The following is a 20,336-nucleotide window of genomic DNA, read 5'->3' as shown; positions in this document are numbered from 1 at the left end:
CGGCTACCGGCTGCCCAGCCTGGGTAGCCTGACATGCCAAATGTGATTCCCCGATCAGAGCCACAACAAAAGAGTCTGTGGATGCTGCACATTTGCAGTTTTCTAAACACAGTCTTGTTGGATCATAATTTCTCTACAGAAAACTGTCTAACACTCTGCATCAGGATGGCTGCAAATCCTGAATGGATGGAGGTTCTTCTCTCCGATACAGACTTTTTTTCTGAAAAATCACCCTGACACATAGCCAAATATTTGAGAAAACTAAAACATTTTTATATGTTTTGGCCTTTAATCCACACAAAACTAATTTTGAATCACTAAAAATGATTATTTCTAAAAACTGCAACCAAAGTGGAAATAAAAAAAAAAAATTAAAAACCCCTCAGTATTTGTGTGTGTACATTGGAAAACAAAGATTTTAAGTCCCTCGCATTACAGTCTACGACAAATAATACTCCAATCTATCCAAATACTTGCTTTGACATGATTCCCAATGGAAAATGTCTTGTTTTAATAATTTTATGCTATTTAAAAGTAGTTCAAACTACCAGTATATCTGTCCACTCAAATCAACCTTCTGTTCCCATGTTTAATTCCTAATAAGAAGTCTTGGTTGTTTTGAAGCAATGTGATTGGTTTTAACTTTGCGCTAGGCTGCCCCCTATGGTTTTGGCATGTTTAAAATAAATGTCAGGAGCATTTTTCAGCGGGTTCATGTGAAAGAAAACTTTTCTAAAAACTGATCCAGTGTGTTCGATATACAACCATCTCAGCGACATTGTTTTAAAAATAAATAAGACTTCAGAGAGGAGAAATTGTAAGTCTGCAAAGTAAAATGAAAGGGCATTTCTCCAACCATGCGTTTGACAATTTATAAATATGTCAACCAATGAAACAGCATTATGCTTTATTAACTAAAATGAACACTGACCTAATTCCAGAAAAAAAACAACAGAGAAAAATATCTGTCTAATCTATGCAACCATCTAAATAACCATGAAATATGGTTGTTCTGAGATGTACCATGATGGCAGATTGAAAACGGAGCGCATTATAAATTCTAATTATCAGAAGCATAAAGCAATGAAAAAGCCCAAAGTGTTCGTGAGAATTCATGCCCACACTTGAATGAATGAGACAGCAGAGACCCACAAATGGGAACAGAGGCATAGAATGTTTCAGGCCCTGTTACTACTATTTGTAGTTAAGATTTAAATATAGCAATCTATATATGCATACAAACTCTCTCTCTCACACACACAAACACACGCACGCCTGCACACACACACACCCACATACACACAGCCAAGCGGCAGCATGGCACAGCTGAAGCCTCTGGAAAGCAGTGAGCACAGACACAACAGCGGCTCCTCGGCGTTGTTTGCTCTGCCTCTACCTGGGGGAGCTGCAGCAGAAGAACGCCCTCTATTTACATCCATTCTCCTGAAACAAAGAACTCGAAACTGTCTGTCATGAGACTGACATTCCTTTTGTGAAGCTGTGGGTGCCGCGCTGCGTGCTCATTTAGAGAGAAGGCAATCGGCTAGGCTTAGATAAGATGTTTATGAATTATGCACTGATGGTAAAAAGTGGAGGGAGGCAGGAAGAAGGTGTTATGAGTGTTATGATTGCTGTATCAAACAAACTTCGAAGAAGAACTGAAGGAACATATACAGTGAGCTGCAGGAGATTAATATTTTACCTTTCTGTTCATCTTGTGCCTTTTCACTGGCTCAGACTCGGAAGAGTTCAGCTAAGGTTAATGAATTCTATCTGGATCTCCTCGTTAGTGTCCCTCCAGAAAGAACAAACGTTTTTAACATGTGGGTCATCCATTTTATTTCATTCAGCATCAAATGAAAGAGGGGTAAAAATGGACACATATTTGAGCAAAATAATAACAAGGTGAGTTCAGAGTATCTCGCGGCGCTTGTTAACGGCCGCGCGGGTGAGGGACTCGCTCCGTTTGCCGTGAAGTTCAAAGGCAGCGAGCTGAAGGATTTGTCTTCAGGCGGCGGTCCGATCACACATGAAAAGGCTGCTTTATCTGCCTGGGGTGGTCAAGTTTCGACCTTTTACCCTTCACGCTGCTGCTGCTTTTCGCTTCCCATGTCTGATGTCAGGCAGAGTCTTTGCTCTCGCATGGGAAGCAGAGAGCCTGGAGTGTGTCTGCTGCCTCGCTGCAGGAACAGCAGAAAGGCTTTGGACAGGGAAAAGATAAATGCTGATAATTAGGAGCCTACAATGGGCCTAGATTAGAACCCTGGGGAACACCCAAATGTGTTACAGCTTTGGTTCTGGAGGCACTGGAGGTATTTAACTTAATTCTCGCATGATGTTTTGGTATCAGCTACTTACGAGGTAAATATAAAGTAGATTAGATATTCTGTAAAGGTAATCAGTCTACGTAGTCAAACAATGAGAAGTTACAGAAAACTGTTCACTTTTCATTGCCACTGAAAAGGGAAATGAAGTAGGGAAAAAATTCAAGAAACAAGCATTTGTTGGAGATAGAAAATCAAGATGTGACTCGAACAATTTACGGTCTTCCATTTAATTCTGAAAATAAAAATTTGATGTGGGCAAAATGTCAAACACAACTTGCGCTTATTGCAATTTCATAAATAATATTAAATTGTAATTCAATTAAAAATAAAAAATATTTGGGCGTGCTGTGGTGGCATAGGGGATAGCGCAACCCACATTTGGAGGCCTTGAGTCCTCGACGCAGCCGTCGCGGGTTCAATTCCCGGACCCGACCGACATTTGCTGCATGTCTTCCCCCCTCTCCTTCCCCTTTCCTGTCAGCCCACTGTCATATAAGGAACACTAGAGCCCATAAAAGACCCCCTAGTGGGAAAAAAAAAAATTTAAATTTAAAAAAATAAATATTAATCCCAGAGGGGCATTAACTGTAATTTAAATGTTTTCAAACAGTGTCTGTACAGTCATATTGATAAAATTGGACTATGTGTTCCGATTAAGCTCATTTGTCAGATTAAAAGTACTTTTTGAAATTTGACAACCTCTAAGTAGATATTAAACATACTTTTAATTAAAGCTATATTTTTGCATTAGAAATGTTTTCTATTGATTTCATGAGCTTTAAGTGGAAAATCATCATAATTAACAGAAATAGAGGCTTTCAAACATACATGTATGTATTTAATCTATATAATATGTTTTATTTACTGACAAAGTTCCTGAAATAAATAGACTTTTCACTAATATTCTAATTCATTGAATGGGTCTGTAGATGATGATGGCTTTGTGGACAAAGAATCTCCTGTAGCGGACTGTATTACAGCGGCTCTACAGAAGCCTCTGAGGTAAGACAATGTTGTTATATAACATTCTATCAAAAAGTGCAATAAAGGGAAATAATCAAATTTTTAAAGTTTATATATGATGCAACAATGTGCTTCAATCCATGCAGTTCTGCATCTGAAAGGTTCCAACTTCAACCAGTCTTCTCCAACTGATAAAGAAAATCTGTTGTGGCGATAGGCCGATCAGGGGTCAAGTGATTTGCCAAAGGGCACGTCAGCCAGATTTTTCCCAACCAGTCACAGTTTGTGAACTAGTCACCTTCCCTTTGACAACCTGCCTGGATGTCCTGCAGGCTGAAGCTGCCCTCAATATTACCGATACATCGCCTCAGATGTTTCTGCTGAGGGCTGAATGTGTCAGGAGCTGCAGAGATTGAGTCATGACGCACACACAAACACACGCATAAACTAAACCACTAAATACAGCAGGGGAGAACAGGGTGTTTGGGCTAGACGCGCTCTGTGTCAGTGCAGCATTCTGTTGGCCTGCACAGAAGGGCAAGATGTGATGTAATCAGTTGACGATGAAGCTCTGAACGTAAGCCCTCAAGGACATGAAATGGTAACATACTGAAGAACGTAATGAGGGATAACTAGAGAAGAGTAACATTTTTAACTAAAAATGTTTTTAACTCACTTTGGTTTTGCTTTGTGAAGGATTTTCTCAGTCTGCCACTAGAAACCTCATAGTTACTTTGTATTTTTATAAGTATATCAAAGTAGCTTTACCAAAACTGTTGGCATTTAACGTCATCATGTGTGATGCACCTACCACACCTATCACGACCCTTTTGAATAGTGATTGGTAATAAATACATCAATAACTAAAAGAACTCTCTTTTTTGGCAAAAAGTGCATCGACATATCAAATTTTTTTAAACCACTTTGATGCACAAGTTTAGGAAAGCTCTAATAATCTTGTAATCTCTTAATTTTCTGGTGGATTTAAAACTACCAGCTCTATCAAGAAACCACAACACATCGTCTTCTTTTATGTTCAGTGCTTCTTCAACTCAACTCCTGAATCAAAAAAAGTTTATCCAAAGTAGTTTGAATGCACCAAACTCCTTAAGAGCTACATTTAGAATTGGCCTTCCTTGAGAAAAAACTGAAATTGTTAGCGCCTGATAAAAGTCATACTACTCTATTAAAAAGTTTTGCTATTGGTGGTTCCATTTAATAACTGGTTAAAATTGGATTGCTCAGTAATGTGGTTAATCCTGACCCTGCTATCTGTCCTGTTATGTGTGTATTTAGGTGTATGTGGTGCTTCCTGGATGACCATCCTTGGCTACCCAGACTGTGTTAAGTGTTATTGGAGCAGCCTGGAGCACAGAGATAACAGCGGCCTGGTATTTGAAGGGAAGAAAGGTGCTGGTGAAAGCAGCGCTGCCACAACAGGGGACCAGTGAGAAGGAAATTTCATGTTTTTTTTTAAGCTCAGCAGTGATAACTAACATCTGCCCAGGCAAACCACAACTGGCACCACCTTTAATGCACACTGTATGGTACCCGATCTCAGTTTCTAACCACACTTATAAATCTGGTTCTTTACTGCTTAATGGAAACAATCTGAAAACCATTCCTCGTGCGTTTGTGTTCTACCAATTGAGCTGAGTAACAAGGTTTCAAAAAATAATCAAATAAAATCAATCTAGAGATCAAAAGATAAATAAAGAGCTAATTTAGGCTTAAAAAACTTAAAGTTAAACTCTCAGTTAATATGTTTATAGACTGAAATGAGTGGGATATTCACATTTAATGAATTTAATGCACTGCAAAATTAACCAGTCCAGGACAATTAAGAGTAAAATGGCCACTTGACTGGTGCATCACTCTTATGTTGATCCAAAATCAAATTGCTTAAATTTCACTTATCATAAAATGTAACAACTTTAGTGTCTTGAAACCTCTTATGTAGACATCACACAGAATGTAAACTGAGACACAGCTGCCATATGTCTGAAATTAGTTAAGAACGCCCTTTTCCACAAAGCTGCTTATTGTGTCACCTGAAATTGTTTATTGAAGTGGACATGTTTCTTGAGAATATTTTGAAGCCTCATTTCAAGTCAAAGTAATAAAATGTTCCCAATTTATCGAATTTATTGAAAAGTACCAGTTATGTCCAAGATAATGTTCAATCAACTTTCAAAACTTAATGTATTTTATTTTCCTAAAGATAAACTGTTTCTGTAAGAGAAACAACATAAATCTAAAGTGCAATACACTTCATATAGCATTTAAACCTAGCTTAGAAAAGTGTCCAATTAATGAACGTTGGGATAATTGACTGCATTGCACAGAATTAGCTATAAAGAAATTATGTAAGCTAAATGTCCATATCAAATGTCAGGCCTTGCTGGAAAAATATTACAGAAGCAATCTGCAACTAGAGTTCAGGGATTCATATTTCAAGAAGAGGGCAGATCGTCTGGATGAAGCAGCTGAAGCCAGGACCTCTGCAGCAGAGAGTGAAAATGACTGATCTCTACCTCAGACTAGTCGGGGGTTGGGAGAATCAATACTTCACCAATAATAATTCATAACTCAGTCTTCAATCAAACAGGTCTGACAAATGGAGAAAACGAAAGACAAATAATGCTACCACAAGCTCCCAGCGACTTCACATGAAATGAAATGAACAGGTTTTATTTGGTATAATGAATAGATAATTTTTCTTTAAAAACCTGCAAAAAGCAAACTGAGTAATTATCTTTCCAAAAGATGAAGAAACAAAAGGACAAGTGAATGGATTTGTTGGTGACTGAGTTACAGTCCATGAGGTTGAGCTTAAAGTGCAGGGCTATACTATGTAGCAGGCATGCTGAAAACCCTCATTTGACCCACTGAGGCTCAGTTTGTGGCCCAACCTTGAGGGTGTTCTGCCAGCGCCAGCTGTATGATATTTACAGCCTGTTGCCTCATGTTCCTGGGCGGCCGTTGTACACAGTTCACACCACGCTTGAGCTTCAGGTCACCAAGTAGGCATGTTTGCAATAACAACAAAACCCTATGGTTGAGTCGGTGGTAGGAGCTTCAGCAGGTGGAGTGAAGGCAAGGCATTGTGGAAAAAACACGGAGGGAGAGAAGCTGCTGGCCTGACATCTGAGGCCTGGCTAAGGATTGTGATTATGCTCGTACATTTATGCTGCCAACCCTGGCAGTGGAATATGATCTCCCATTCCCTCTCTTCCTTCTAACCAATCATGGGTAGGACTTTGGAGAGGTGGGCTGGTGCACTGCAAGGGCAGCACTTCAGAGGTGGCGGTGATGGTGGTTTGTGTGAAGGGTTGAGATGAGATGGGATGGGAGGGGCAGTAAAGAAATCTGGGCCTCTCGGCTGGTGAATTACACCCGTGCTGCTGGGTCCAATATCAATACTTCAGTGCCCCCCACCCCAGGACATACACAAACATCAGCAAGTAAATGCAAGAAAACCCTACAAACCTACCCTCACAATGAAAGCACAGGGTGCGCTTACTGTCACCGATCTGCTGTTTGTTTTCACCGCCTCTGGCAAGAATGCAAGAGAAACACCTGATAATACCTCATGCATTTGAGTGCACACAAAGGTTTATTTTGTCCACAAGCTGAAAAAAAAAACATGAAAGACACTGGTTCACAGGCCAGATCATACTTCCTCAGTCATGACCTGTGATTATTATTATTATTTTTTTTTTTGTCACTTCTCCAGTCGTGGTGTAACCTGACAGGTCAAACCGCATAGTCAACGCAGTTCAAGGTGAACACAACAAAACATACTCAACCTCACACCTTTCCCTGAAACGTGTGCTGATTTGAGGAGAAAGTGGAACAATAGAGGGGGACAACGAAGAGCAACACAAGCAAACATGCTGTAATTTGGAGTAAACAGAGGTAAAGTATGTAGATTTATTGCTTAAAATGACCTCATTTGAAGCCAAAGATATTTAAGTACTGGCAATACAAAATTCTAAAAACAATACAAATGCCTGAAGTACCTCCTTAATGAAATGTTTGAATTGCACCCGTAGTTGATTGCATTTGGGAAATTCATTAGTTGGTCAGTTTTGGTCGTAAGCACCAGCAGAATAATATAAAGATGTGTAAACTGAGAATTAGGGTTAATTTTTTAAATATTATTTAGGAGGAAGTTCTCACATTTTTATGGACTGTCTCCATCAAAATGAGCAGGATTACTATTGCAACAACACATTATCAGTAGGGTAAAACTGACCTGTCTCATGACGGTCAAAACCCAGCTCAAGTTCCAAGGCCAAATGTCTGGGACAAGTCCAGTTTAAATCCATTTTCTTAAATTTGCGAAGAACTTTCAAGCAATAGAAATATGACTTTATACCTACAGTTTGTATTTTAACTTCCTTTTTTCAACAGCCCAGATCATATTTTAACGACACAAACATTTCCTAACTAATGCTTCAAAGCCATATGTTCTGGATGCACATCATACATGCACGTGTCTGAGAATCCTCACTAAATGCATAATAAATCAAAGGTTAAAAAAAAAAAAAAACTTTTATATTTACTTTGAACTATAAATCAAAAATTGCTTCTGACATGAAAATAAAATGGAAGTTATATTTCAAACTTAATATTTGGGTCATTATTGCTCCCTGTGATCTGTATCTTAAGGACAAACACCTTCTCAGTTTTTCTCAACTACAACTTTTTCCATTACCTATGAATCTCAAGTAGCACAAAAGCAGTCTAGTGACAAACAGAAATGCAGTCAATACAAAAGATCAATGACATCAATAGTGACGCTTTATGACAAAAGGGAACACCCGCTCAAAGGTATGCCATTACCGGCTGAACATGCTCTCATGTTGGACGCCTTCTACAAAAGCCAGACAGGCAAGACAAGGACTACCCAATGACGCCTTTAGAAATAGCTTTTTATCTAGAGTACTATCGGGTTTATTTTCATGTATGCAGGTGAGTGGGAGGAGGAATGTTAACATTTTGGCCAGAACAGCAGTACCTGCATATTTGCCGTGTTTACCACAAATGCTTCCTGAACTTTATTTGTCATTAGTTGTGAAATGCAGGCTGTGCAAGTATGTTGGGAGCCGCTCTGGTGCACACACAAACATCTTCTGACATACTAACGTTCTCTGGTGAGAATATTTTCTGTTTTTTTTTTTTTGTTCTTTCTTTTCGGGGGCAAGGGGTTAAGATGGAAACAAAAAACAAAAAAAAGATCTTAATCATGATATGTACTTTTTTTTTATTTTAAGGTATGACATCTTTCAGCAAAGAGGAATCCTTTAATCTGGCCACAAGAGAACCATCCAGGGTGGCTTTGTTGTCAAGACATGCTTCAAAACAACTGTCTAGCAGCTGCTTGGAGACCCATAAGTCTGTCCACACAGAGTAGTTTGAAAAACACACAGGAAATAAGGCAGCTCAAGAATACATGATAGAAAAGAAAAGCTATTTTCTTATATTATGTCAGCATTAATTAAAATTTTACCTTTCAACACATAAATGGAGAACACAATCATGTGATTTCTTCAGCTTTTGCTTCTTTTTCACACTTAAATATTTCAGATCTTCAAACTAACTTTAATAAAGAAAAATCAGTAAAATATTATATTTGCAAGGGGTGATTTTATTTAAGCATCCCTGCCCACACCCCCACCCCTTCATGTTAAATATTTTATTAAAGATTAACAAGATTGAAAAGTTGAGTTCAATTTCACCAACATTTCCCAATAGTGATTACTAAAACAGAAAGTATGGCAAAAGACCTAGAAAAGGAACACATCCTAGCCTGATCTGAATAGAATTTGGAAGAGAAACAGTCTGGAAAGCTCCATAAACCCATGTCTGTGTCTTCAAAACTCCATGGATCCACAGTGAGAGGACTGCCAAGATTGATCCAAGAGCACATTGATTACTCATCCTGCAGGTCACCAAAGAATCCAGAACATCTAAGAAACTGCAAGTCTCACTTGCTGCAGTTAAGGTCAAAGCTTCTAGTGATCCATAAGAACCCAAAGGCTTCCCTCACATTCCCAAAAATAATGTGATCTACCTTCCAAGTAGAATATTTGGACGGTGTGGCCTGTCACACATAGTGTAAAACCACCTCAGCATTTCCATTTGTCAAACCTGGAGAAGAACATTTGTGACCTTAAGCACTAGCTCACTTGGGCTATTTGGCACCACGATTGGAAAACACCAACAAGTCCAATCTCTAAATGGCTCCAGGAAAAACACAAACTAAGGTTTCAAACTTGCCTTAAATCAAACTGAGATGCTATCATGATCTTAAACAGGCAGTTCATGCTTGAAAAGACTCAAATGTGCTCAAGTAAAACAATTCCAGAAGAAAAGGTTGGCTAAAATCCTTCCACAGCCAAAGGAAAGACTCCTTGCCAGTTATTCTAAATGCTTAATGACAACTGTTGCCACCAAGGGTGGCACAACCAGTTATTATGTGTAGGGTGTGACTACTCCTTTATTTAGGCCAGGTTGGTTTAGCCTATTGATCCTTGTAAATGGAATAATATTTTAAAAACAGCATTTTGTATTTAGTCAGGTCATCTTTGTCTAATTTTTAAATTAATATAATAAAGTGAAACATTTTATGGAAATATTTAATAGCCCCGTACAGTTTAATAAATTTTTAACCTTGCATGCAAAGATAAATAACAACCAACAGAGTTCTGAAGACATATTTCTTTGATAGTGTCAAAGTATAAACAGCTTCATCTATTCAAGTGGCATTAGCATTCAACCCCAGAAAACACATATGTCTATTTATTTCAGCTGTCTTATTTGTGCAAACATTCAAAGAACAGTCAAAGCTAAACAAGTACCAAAGACATTGCTGGTACATAACAATATTGGTCAAAAAAGGAACATGTGAGACATTACAAGCCACACAGAAACTCAACCATTCACCAATAAATCACACCAAGAGGTTGTGATCTCTGCTCCCGATTCTCCCTCAGTGGATTTGAGGCCAGGGTTGGTGTCAGCTCGGTGGCTGACGATGTTCAACAGGCCACACAGTTAGTCACCTCGAACTCCATACTATCTGCCTCATAAAGTCCTCAAGGGCGCCAGCAGCCCACCACACCACTGACGCCCCCAAGGGACTGATAAGCAAAGGCAGGACTTAACATATTTCTAAGAATCCCTAAGAACTTCACAACAACTGAAAGAGAGCAGAGAGTGTATCAACCCTTCCGTGGACTGTAAACTTTTATTTTAGAGAACAGTTTTGTTTACATGGATTTAGGTGAGGCACGGTTTATCTCAGTTCAAAACAATGAGGTGACACTCACATGCTGAGAGTCTGTCTTACCGTAAAAGAATGGACTAGCTGGGACAAAACAAAATACGGGTCGTCCAGTTCCAGGATACAGGATAGTTTTTTTTCTAATGGTCCAAATATAAAATATCAAAAATCAAAGATCACTTAAACACCGTCCCAAATAGAAAAAGATAAAGAAAAAACAGTCCAAGTCAGAGCAGCACATGCGCTCCTCTCCCACCAACTGCTGAGGTGACGACTGCTGGTGAAACGCCTCCCTCTGGACGGCCCAAATTACTCCTCTTACCGGACACCCCACGCCACCAGCAAAACCCCATCTTCTGCCGTTCCTGCTTCTTGTTAGCCCCCCTCTTCTTGGCCACCACCCATCACAGTCACACAGTACATTAATCTTCACCCGTCTCACCGGTAAACCCCTCCCAGGCCGCCCTCTGTCCTAATATGCCTTCAGCAACTGCCACCAATTCATCAGTGTCCATGAAGGCAAACAGGGAACCAGTTGATATGCTCTTTAAAAAATGATTAAGTCAATTTACTTAGAAACTTGTATTTGTTAGTTCTGCATTTAACAATCGGTCAAAATATATTAAATATCATTAAGACACTTAAGTCATATTTCATTTCAGAAGTCTCAAATTAGTAGAACTATGACATAGTAACTTGCTTAAATAGTTTATGTATTCTTAAGTTCTACAGCAAAATCATTTTACAATTTTTTCCATTTCTTTGTGCTTTTGGAAGATGACTGGACAGCAACAGGAACTTTCTGTGTACACATGAGCATGTGTGTGGCCTGAGAGTGACGGCAGCAACTACAGGCACACAGCTCAGTGTGTCAGATCCTCATCTGCACGCCAATCTATCCCTTACGCACATGTGTGAGAATACATCTTCCATTTGGATCATGAGCTGCTGGCAGCAGGATGGCAGCTGCCTACATAACTTTTGTTCCACTGGACCTTTAAAGGCCAGCCCCCCTCCGCTTTAACCTGACCCCTTAAAATTTACACACAAACAACCACATACACACACACAAGGCTTGCATGCTCAGCTGTTGGAGATTCAACATGCTGGTAAGGTCTTGTGCTGCTCAGCCAGAACTTTCAACATCCGAATTTCAAAACGAGTCCACTTACTTAATCGACTGGAGGCATTTGTCATCTGATGAACAGTCCAAAGCTGCGGAAATCAAGAGTCCCCGTGATGGATCGGAACTCGAATCGATACTGGCAGATGACTACAAGCAGGACTGTAAAAGGAGAGAGTGGCTCTCTGCAACCACTTGCGACAGAGAAGAAACTTCCCAAGCAATGAATCTCAGCCTGAGCCCTTTCCTGACCTTGAAGTCTCTAAGGGGGCCTGAAGGGTGTGGGAAATGGAAGGCCAGGAGTCTGCTAAACAGTTGTGCCTCAGAGTTTCCACTCAACACAGCAAATGAACGTAGGGATGCAGACACGTAATTGCCAAGCTTAATGCAGGGGATGAAAATTCCAGAGACAAACATCATCTGAAAGCAGAAACTAATATGGAGAAATGCAAGCAAAAGATGCGGGTGTTTAAAACCTGCTGACAAATGGGGAAAAAAATATACAATTCGTCAAAACTCATCAATCAGAATGTCAGAACTCTCAAGACAAAATTGCTCCCACAATAAACAAAAGCTCTCACATGGCCTTATCTCTCTGCCCGTTCTCAAGGTTTTCCCCCCTGCTTGCCATCCACATTTGTCATCAGTGTGCACGACTGCCGGGGGCCCACCGTGTTCAACACCCGGTCTTGGCCCAAAGCCCGAAATGCGGATCTATGAGGCTACCTCCGCTCATCTTGGCAGAAATAAAAGCATTCGCCAAGACTGTGTGGTGCTGGCTACGTGTGGTGGGGATCCGGTTCAGAGGAGAGGTGGGGGAGGCACAAACACTGAGCAAGGAATATCTTTTCTTCTACAGAGCAGTGAGGAAAAACTGCTCCTTTGCCCACAGGCAAGTGTATTTATGTTGAAAGGAAACAGAAGAGTGCATAAGCTTCAGCTGTTGCAATGATAAACATCCATTCGTGTTGGTGTAAATCCTTGACAACAGTTGTGGAAAAAAGGCAATGAGATTATATTTTTCCAACAGTTTTACATTGAAGGTGTTCCACCTAAGTGATGAGCCATGCCAAGCAAACTCAAGAGTGCTTGTTAAAGACAAGCTTATTTGGTAGTTTGTCTTTGTGCATAATGACTAATAGGTTAGAGAATAAACATGATATGCTTTCAAAAGTCTGACAGTGAATACCCTGATTATGCAAATCAGTTTCCCTCCAGAGGATGGGGTAAATTAAAAAAAATGACAAAGCTTTTCTCTGGTGTGGCACCACAGAGAGTGTTCCTCTTGTGTGTGACCTACATTGTTGAGGAATTCTCCACGTTTTAGTCACCCTCTTGACAAATCTCACAGCATAACAAAGCTAAATAGATGAATATTTCAAAGAAAAAATACACTTCTAACATGGCAGGAGTGCTTAGCTATCAACAGCAGCTTAAAAACATTTCATTGATTTACTTGGTGTTCATAAAGTCTTAGAAAATCAACAGATTTGGCAGCCCATTTTTATCCAGTTTATTTAACTGAACAGCACTGTGGCAGACAGTAAATACACAGCATCACAACTGTTTAATTCCTTTTAAAAAGATGTGAATTTTTTTATTGTAATAAATTTGAGACAAAAACATGAAGGAAAGCATGTTTCCTAATTGAGAAATCTTTGACTTCACTGAAAGCCATGAAGAAAAAATAATAGATGGTCTAAGTCACTGGCAGTTTTTAAAAAGGTCAACATCTTTAAAAGATCTGATGTATGGAAGGAACAAACTTGACAAGACCACAGTTGGTTCCACCCGGCCGTTTGGGTCATGCTTTGAGTTTCCTTTCATCATCATGTCCTCGGGGCCCATTAGTGAAGACGGGGTCCTTTTGTTTGCTGCAGCCACAGATTTGAGATTTAGCTGATAACAAACATGGTCTTGAACTTAACTCCCAGAATGTTCGCATTGTAGTCTAAATATACAGCTGTGAGTCGGTCATAGCAAATCATTAGCTGTAAACCCTTTTCTCAAAACAATTCTTCTTTTGTTTCCGAAAAGTCTGTACACAAAAAACATTGTGTGTATAGGTTCAACAAGTTGCTGGAAACATTTCACAGACATTTTGGTTCATTTCAGCAAGATGGCATTCATGGAGTTACTGCAGATTTTTAGCTAGAAATGCATGATGCGAAACTCCCATTCAGTCCCATCTCAAATGATGCCCAATGAAAATTCGATTTGGTGACTATCGAGGACACTGGAGTACAGTAAAATTATCGTCATGCTCAAGAAAACAGCTTGGTAAAATTTGAGCTTTGTGACATGGCGCATTGGACAATGAATAAACGGATGGACATGGCCAGCAATAACACTCAGGTAGGCTGTGTTGTTAAATGATGTTCACCTACTAATGGACCTGTGGTGTGGGGAATAATGTACCCCACACCATTATTCAATTGTAGCCTCAGTTTGCTTTTTTTGAGTGATACACAGTGTTATCATCTAATGCTCATCTTCTCAAAGATTGGACATGTTGTGTGATGAGAGGTGTAATTCTGCATCCTTTGGGTGTAATGAGTTTTTGTTAGAATTGCTGTTTCTGTTTTTACATCTCAAACAGTCTGACCATTCTCCTCTGTCCAATGGGTATTTTGTTATTTTCTGGAGAACTCAGAGAAGGTGCAATGGAAGAATCCCACATCAAATCCCTTTAATACATTAGAAATCAATTAAATCCCTACTTTTACCCTCTTTTGAAGCTCATTTAGAACCAAGCAAGTGATCTTTACCACCAGGTAAATGCACTGAGTTTCTGTTTTGTGATTAACTGATTCACTATTTGTATCATTAAGCATTTGAAGATATGGGTTTCGTAACTTGGCCAGTGGGTGTGTATTGTGAACATGATTTGAGTATAATTACTTGTATTTTTACATCGGCCTCTCTTGCCCTAGAATGTAAATTTAGTTTTGGTTTCATCCACCACAATGCAATATTTTTTGGGGTTCAAGATTGAGATAATCATGAACTTTAATGAAATAAGGTAATAGAATAAGGGGGGTGGGGGGAAGCTATATGATTGGCTGCTAAGGCTGCAGCAAGTTTACTGAGCTACCTGAGAAAGGATGCACATAATGTAGTGTGTTTGGAGATGGAGGTTTAGCAGTAAAGCTATTAGCAAGATCCAGCTTAAAAAAAAAGATCTGTTGAAAACGAGACCACTTCTTTTTTTCTGCCAAGGTTTGCAAATTAAACAAGAGGATTGATTATTTATAGATTCAAGTATATTTAAAGACTTCTGAGAATTTGTTTTTGACTGGAAGTGTCTCTGAATCCAGGTTGGCATACTAGCAATGCTGATAAAGGAGTCATATTCACTTTTTAGACTGACAGCCCCTGCTGGTTGGACATGACAGGTGGGCTTCCCTCCCAAATACTGTTTGATCTCCAAATATGTGAAAAGGTCGCTAACTATCAACATCCTCCATACAAGAGAGAAACAGTTTTGCGTTATTGTGTATTTTTGATAGATGGAAAATGAAAATAAATCCCTTGTTAATTAAATGCACAAGCTCTGGCTCCACATGTAACAGAATATATTTCCTGTCATAAATTGTTAAACCATTTGAAAACAAAAATCAAGTACAGGCAAGTTTCAATTGTAACATTTGACAAAGTCAAAGTCTTTAGAAAGGTCAATATCAAACTTGTTTCTAACTGCATGAAATAAGTCCTCACTCTGAGTCAGTGGAGGTTTGGATCTTCCAATCCCTGGAGCTGTCACAGCTAAAGGTTAAAGGTCAAGAGCAGCAAGACGAGCCACAACAGACGCAGCAACCTGTTCCCTTCAACTGTCTCCTTCAATCAGACGCCGCCACAAAGGCTACAGCCGTGGCCTGCAACACTTAATTCCATCTGTCCCTTCTTTAATTTATCACAAACATCTAATAACAGTAAGATCAATAAACAACTTCTGATGTCAGACAAAAACACTGTTTCTTCAAACACAATATATACATTCTTGTACACTCTATACTTTTCAGTGTGTTAATGTAGTTGTAAGCCCTTCTGTCTTCCTGCCAAGCGAGTTCAAGTAAAACAGAAGCTTGCTGTGTTCTGCTAATTAAAGCACTGCGCTAGTTTCTTTGCAATATTTTAATCTATCAACTAAATTAAAGCTATAAATCACTCAACACCTGTGACTCCCACGCCAACCTGACCGTCTGGGGTGTAGAAAGATGGGCTTACACCAGGGAAAATAAGAGCCGACGTGTGAAATCAAGTTTGCATCAATGTCAGTTTCAAAGAGCTGTCGAGGTGGAAAGATTTGGAGGAGGAACATCGTCTCTTAAACGACCAATTTATTCAACGAGACATCTTTATTATTAACTCTGTTCTCAGAGCTACCTTACTCAAACCTCTAGTGATGAATCTTATTGGTTGCTTGTAATGCTGATTTGGGAATTTCATTATAGTAAAGCAATCAGTGTAAATTAATGCATAAATTAATATCTAACCACCAGCTGAGTGAACTGGTTTGTTTTAATCAGTTTAGGAAAACCTATTTCATGGACTCAATATTGGTTTATTGGGAATGGTTTTGCTATTTCGACATGAGTCACCAGACTCGGTTATTAAAAGAATCCCTGAGGTAAAAATCTCTGATTTGACATTTTATTTAATTCACAAGACTGCATACTAAGGGATGATATTAGGAAGCAATGCAATATGATAATAATGCTGCAATGATTAGAATGAATCAAGATATAGGCTCCTGACAAACACACAGTCATTTTCAATAAATTAGAATATGTATTCTGATGAGGCTTATTTGTCAGATTAAAATAACCTTTTGAAAATTGACAAACTAAGCAGGTGTTAAACATAAGGCTATATTTCTTTATTTTATTTTGTTGCTCTGATGTAATATTCTAATTTTAAATGTCATGTTTTCAGAAATCATCATAATTAACAGAATCAAACATCTATCTGCGAGTAGTTAATTTATGTGTCTCGCTTAGTCAAAGTTCCTGAAATAAAGCGAATTTTTAATATTCTAATTTACTGAATGGGTCTGTCTGTCAATGTATTGGAAAGAAAAATCTATCTAAAAACTTTATACCTGCCTATTTTATCAGCTCAAGCACCAAATACCTTGATATGTATTAAATGCACAGTGGAAACTGTCTTGGCAACACCACAGGAGCAAACATCAACATTTTTCATTTTATATTATTTCCACTCTTGAGGGTACAGCCAGTCAGCAACAAGAAAATGAACAGTGCTCCTGGTCTGGCTGCTTTTCAAATGCCAGGCAACATTATGTCAAGTCAAATTTTCAGTAAATAATTTAGTTACATTCCATAGAAAAATTGGCTAATAGATGAATCCATGAATACTGACTGAACCACGAAGGAGGTCCCAACAGTTGGGATGGATAGTGAAAGCAGTTCCAGCAATAGCATGTGTTACTGTTTACAGTAAGGATGATGGAGACAGCAAATAATGAGAGAAAGACACAAAAGGGCAAAGATTTGGGACTACATTAAACAAAGCATACTCTAAGGTGCAATAAACAATAACTTTGCACATCGCTGGATTTCGTGTCTTAAAACGCAGCTCAAAACAGAGCCACTGTTGTTTTTGTGTTGTTTTTTTGTTTTGTTTTGTTTTGGTTTTTTGTGGTGCATTATCAGGTCAGTTTTGTTTCAAGGGACAACTAATCCAATGATAATAAACTGTGCAACATACTGTGACCAAGCATTCTGTACGGAGGATAAAAGCCAGATTTTGAAAATCATTTAAAATTAAACGTTTCCAGTTTAATTCAAGCCAAAAAGATTTCTAGGAAGTCTGTTGAGAAATGCTGTAATGTGGGGAAGTTAACAGCATCCCTTATCTCCGTTCTTATTTTTATACCTCTTAGTTTCCTGCTTTCTGCTTCGCATGACCAAGTTGTTGACTTGGGCCACGATGAGCAGGAAAGAGGCAAAGCAAAACCAGGCTGTGACAAAACTCTGCACAGGCAAGAGGAGCTCAAATCCCCCAGAGGCAACAAGGCGTTTGATGTGCAACTGGGTGGCGAGGGCTACGATGAGCCAGCCCTCCCCACCTAATTTCTGCAAACTCCCCGACTTTGACTAACAGACACGCACAGACACTTCTCCTCAGAAACAGCTGACGTTTTAACGGGCTTACAGCAGCTGACAGGCTACAGGTGGGGCAGAGGGGACCCTTCATAAGCCCTCCAGCCCAGCTCATAATACCTCTCTGCAATTCACACACACACACACGCACACCTGTTGTGACTCCAGAGGAATTGTCCTCTGTGAAAAGCCTTCCTTTATACTGAGTCACCCACCTACTCGCACATACACTCTTGTCTTCCCCCTCAGTGCATTAAAACATGGCTTCATGATCCTCTTGCATGTGTTTTGAGTGGTCGGAATGTGTGTATGCTGGGTCCAACTATAACAGATGCTACTATGGACCAGAACTACCAGCTAAAAGCACTAAGCTCCTTTGCTTAATTTCAGTGGTGCTGGTGGAGGCATTGAGCAGGAAACCATTCCGTCTTTTTAATCCATAATCATTTTAACCTATAATACGCAGGTTTTCAATTCAATCACCACTGTGTAGAATCATAATCACAGCTTGACCAGATCCAGATCTTCTAATCCTAAAGGTCACAGTTGAGTCAACCCACCTCTGAATCGACTTCTTTTCACTCTTACAGTCTCATTGTTTGGAGAGGAAACATTTTTCCTTCCACTGAGACACCAGCAGCTAATCTCAGGCGTTATTAGATTCCTGCTTTGATGCAAGCAAAGTATCACAGAAGTCTTATTCAGGAATTTGGAGATACCAGCAGCCCTCATGAACATTCTCCAAATGCTTTTGTCAGATGAAGTTCTGTGCAAAGTGAATTGTGGTGAAACTCAGGATATTTAGGACGAGCAGTATCTGTTTGTAGAAAGAGAGCAGAGCTGAGAAGAAGAGAGGGGATTTGAAAGCACAGCACTTCTTTTGACAAAACCATGGGGTGAAAAGGAGGGGGGAAAAAAATCATCTCAGGATTATGTTTTATGCTGGGTGTGCAAAACAGCAAGAAGTTTTCTGAAGTTCTAGTGAAGAGTTTAAAACCACCAAACCTTTTTTTTTCCATTTCCTTTTGTGATTGAAGCAAAAGAAACCATTATTCTGCTACTTAATGTCGCAGGAATAATTCATTCCCAATTCATGCCTCACAGCATAAAACACAATAAATGCAATTGGGTGCGATATTTTTAGTTTGTTTTTTTTTTTGTTTGTTTGTTTTACTTTCATGGGGGCTGTGTTTGTCTGGATTCTACCAGGGACAACTGCAATTTCTACCAACTACAACACTGCTGCAGATGGTTGGAGAAGTCCATTTATTGCAATGTTTTCCACTCTTTGTCCTGAAATAGAATTTTTTAGCTCAATAAATTATAAAAGTATGAGCTATAATTGTCCTCAGCCATCCTCCAGATCTTCTTTTAAAATTTCATGTTGTTAAAGTCAACATTGTCACCACTCACTGGTGCTGTCCCTGGTATAAGGAAAGCACTTTTCAATGAAAACCCATACACTGTTGTAAATGCTGTTTTTGTTTTGTTTTTTTTTGTAAACATAGAGTGTTGATTAAAAAATATCTGTAGTAGAGTACACTGTGTCTAAGAAGTAAATATTTGTTTCCCAAAACAAAATTTAGAAGCCTGGTCTGACGATCTGAATGTAGAGCTGTAACATTTCAGCATATGCTTGTCTTATCTTCCCTCTGCTCTTGCCTCTCCTTTGCACTTTTGCTGCTTTCTCTTCCTTTCTTGAGAAAGCAGCAGGAGTCTTTCTCTCCAAGCCTGGTGATGTTCCAGCTGTAATGTGATAACCAGTTCAATAACATAAACAACTGCCAGAATTCTCCAGAGGAAGGATGCAGAGAGCGGGGAGTGTGTGCTTCTGAGAGAGTCAGTGGGTGGATGTCTGTACGGTTCGGTTTTTACATGGGAGCGCATGTGGGCTGAAGAGCAGGAGAGGCCTGGGCGAGAGGTGAGGACGAGTCAGCCATTGAACACCATCAAATAAAACGTTATCTAATGCCTGCACTGACATGGCCCGCCAGAAAATAAGTACACTCACTATCGACTGAAAGCTCTGCTGTGTTTTTGCTCGCTAAAGAAACACTTCTTGCTGATGCCGTGAGCCGAGTTTCTACATCAGAGCAGCGAAATGCTTTTCAGATGCACTTTAAAGAGGCATAAGGGCATCTGAATGCTCTCTGAGCTCAAATTTAGTCTGTCTGAAGACCTTTTCATAATTCCAAAAGAAAAGAAATAGGCCTTTAAAGTTTTTTAGACTAAAGGCTTTTCATCACAGATAAAGTAAACACTAAAATTTAAGCCCACTTACAGCCAAGCTTTAACTAGTCACTCATCTTGTCCTACTTCTTCCTAAAGCAAGTAACTGAAACAAGCCTGGTAATGTGTCATTTGTTTTCATCAACTAAACCACAGATAGAAATCAACCGGAACTATGAAAACACCTAGCAAGTGATTGTGAAAGCCTTTCAAACATCACCAACTCCACCGACTGGCAGACAAATCTGAATCTTAGCCATTTGCTAAACTAAAGATGT

At 39.3% G+C, this 20,336-nt stretch overlaps 1 protein-coding gene across 24 annotated transcripts in view; it reads right to left on the bottom strand.

The window, feature by feature from the left end:
- The window catches only part of mef2d (myocyte enhancer factor 2d), a 112,052-nt gene that overhangs the window by 69,626 nt on the left and 22,090 nt on the right, over positions 1-20,336 (bottom strand). For 2 of the 24 annotated variants that reach the window (XM_044116051.1, XM_044116061.1), the window contains exon 1: positions 10,648-10,980. The exons of 19 other annotated variants lie outside the window; for them this stretch is intronic. The gene's annotated coding sequence lies outside the window, so the exon portion shown is untranslated. Of the gene's footprint in view, positions 1-10,647; positions 10,981-11,753; positions 11,839-20,336 lie in introns of those variants that run through there. 3 more of the 24 variants (XM_044116040.1, XM_044116039.1, XM_044116054.1) reach the window with 3 other exon arrangements.

This window comes from Gambusia affinis, linkage group LG05, assembly GCF_019740435.1.
Source record: "Gambusia affinis linkage group LG05, SWU_Gaff_1.0, whole genome shotgun sequence".
NCBI lineage: Eukaryota > Metazoa > Chordata > Actinopteri > Cyprinodontiformes > Poeciliidae > Gambusia > Gambusia affinis.
The sequence above is the reverse complement of the archived record's forward strand: the minus strand, read 5'-3'. Positions and strand labels throughout refer to the sequence as shown.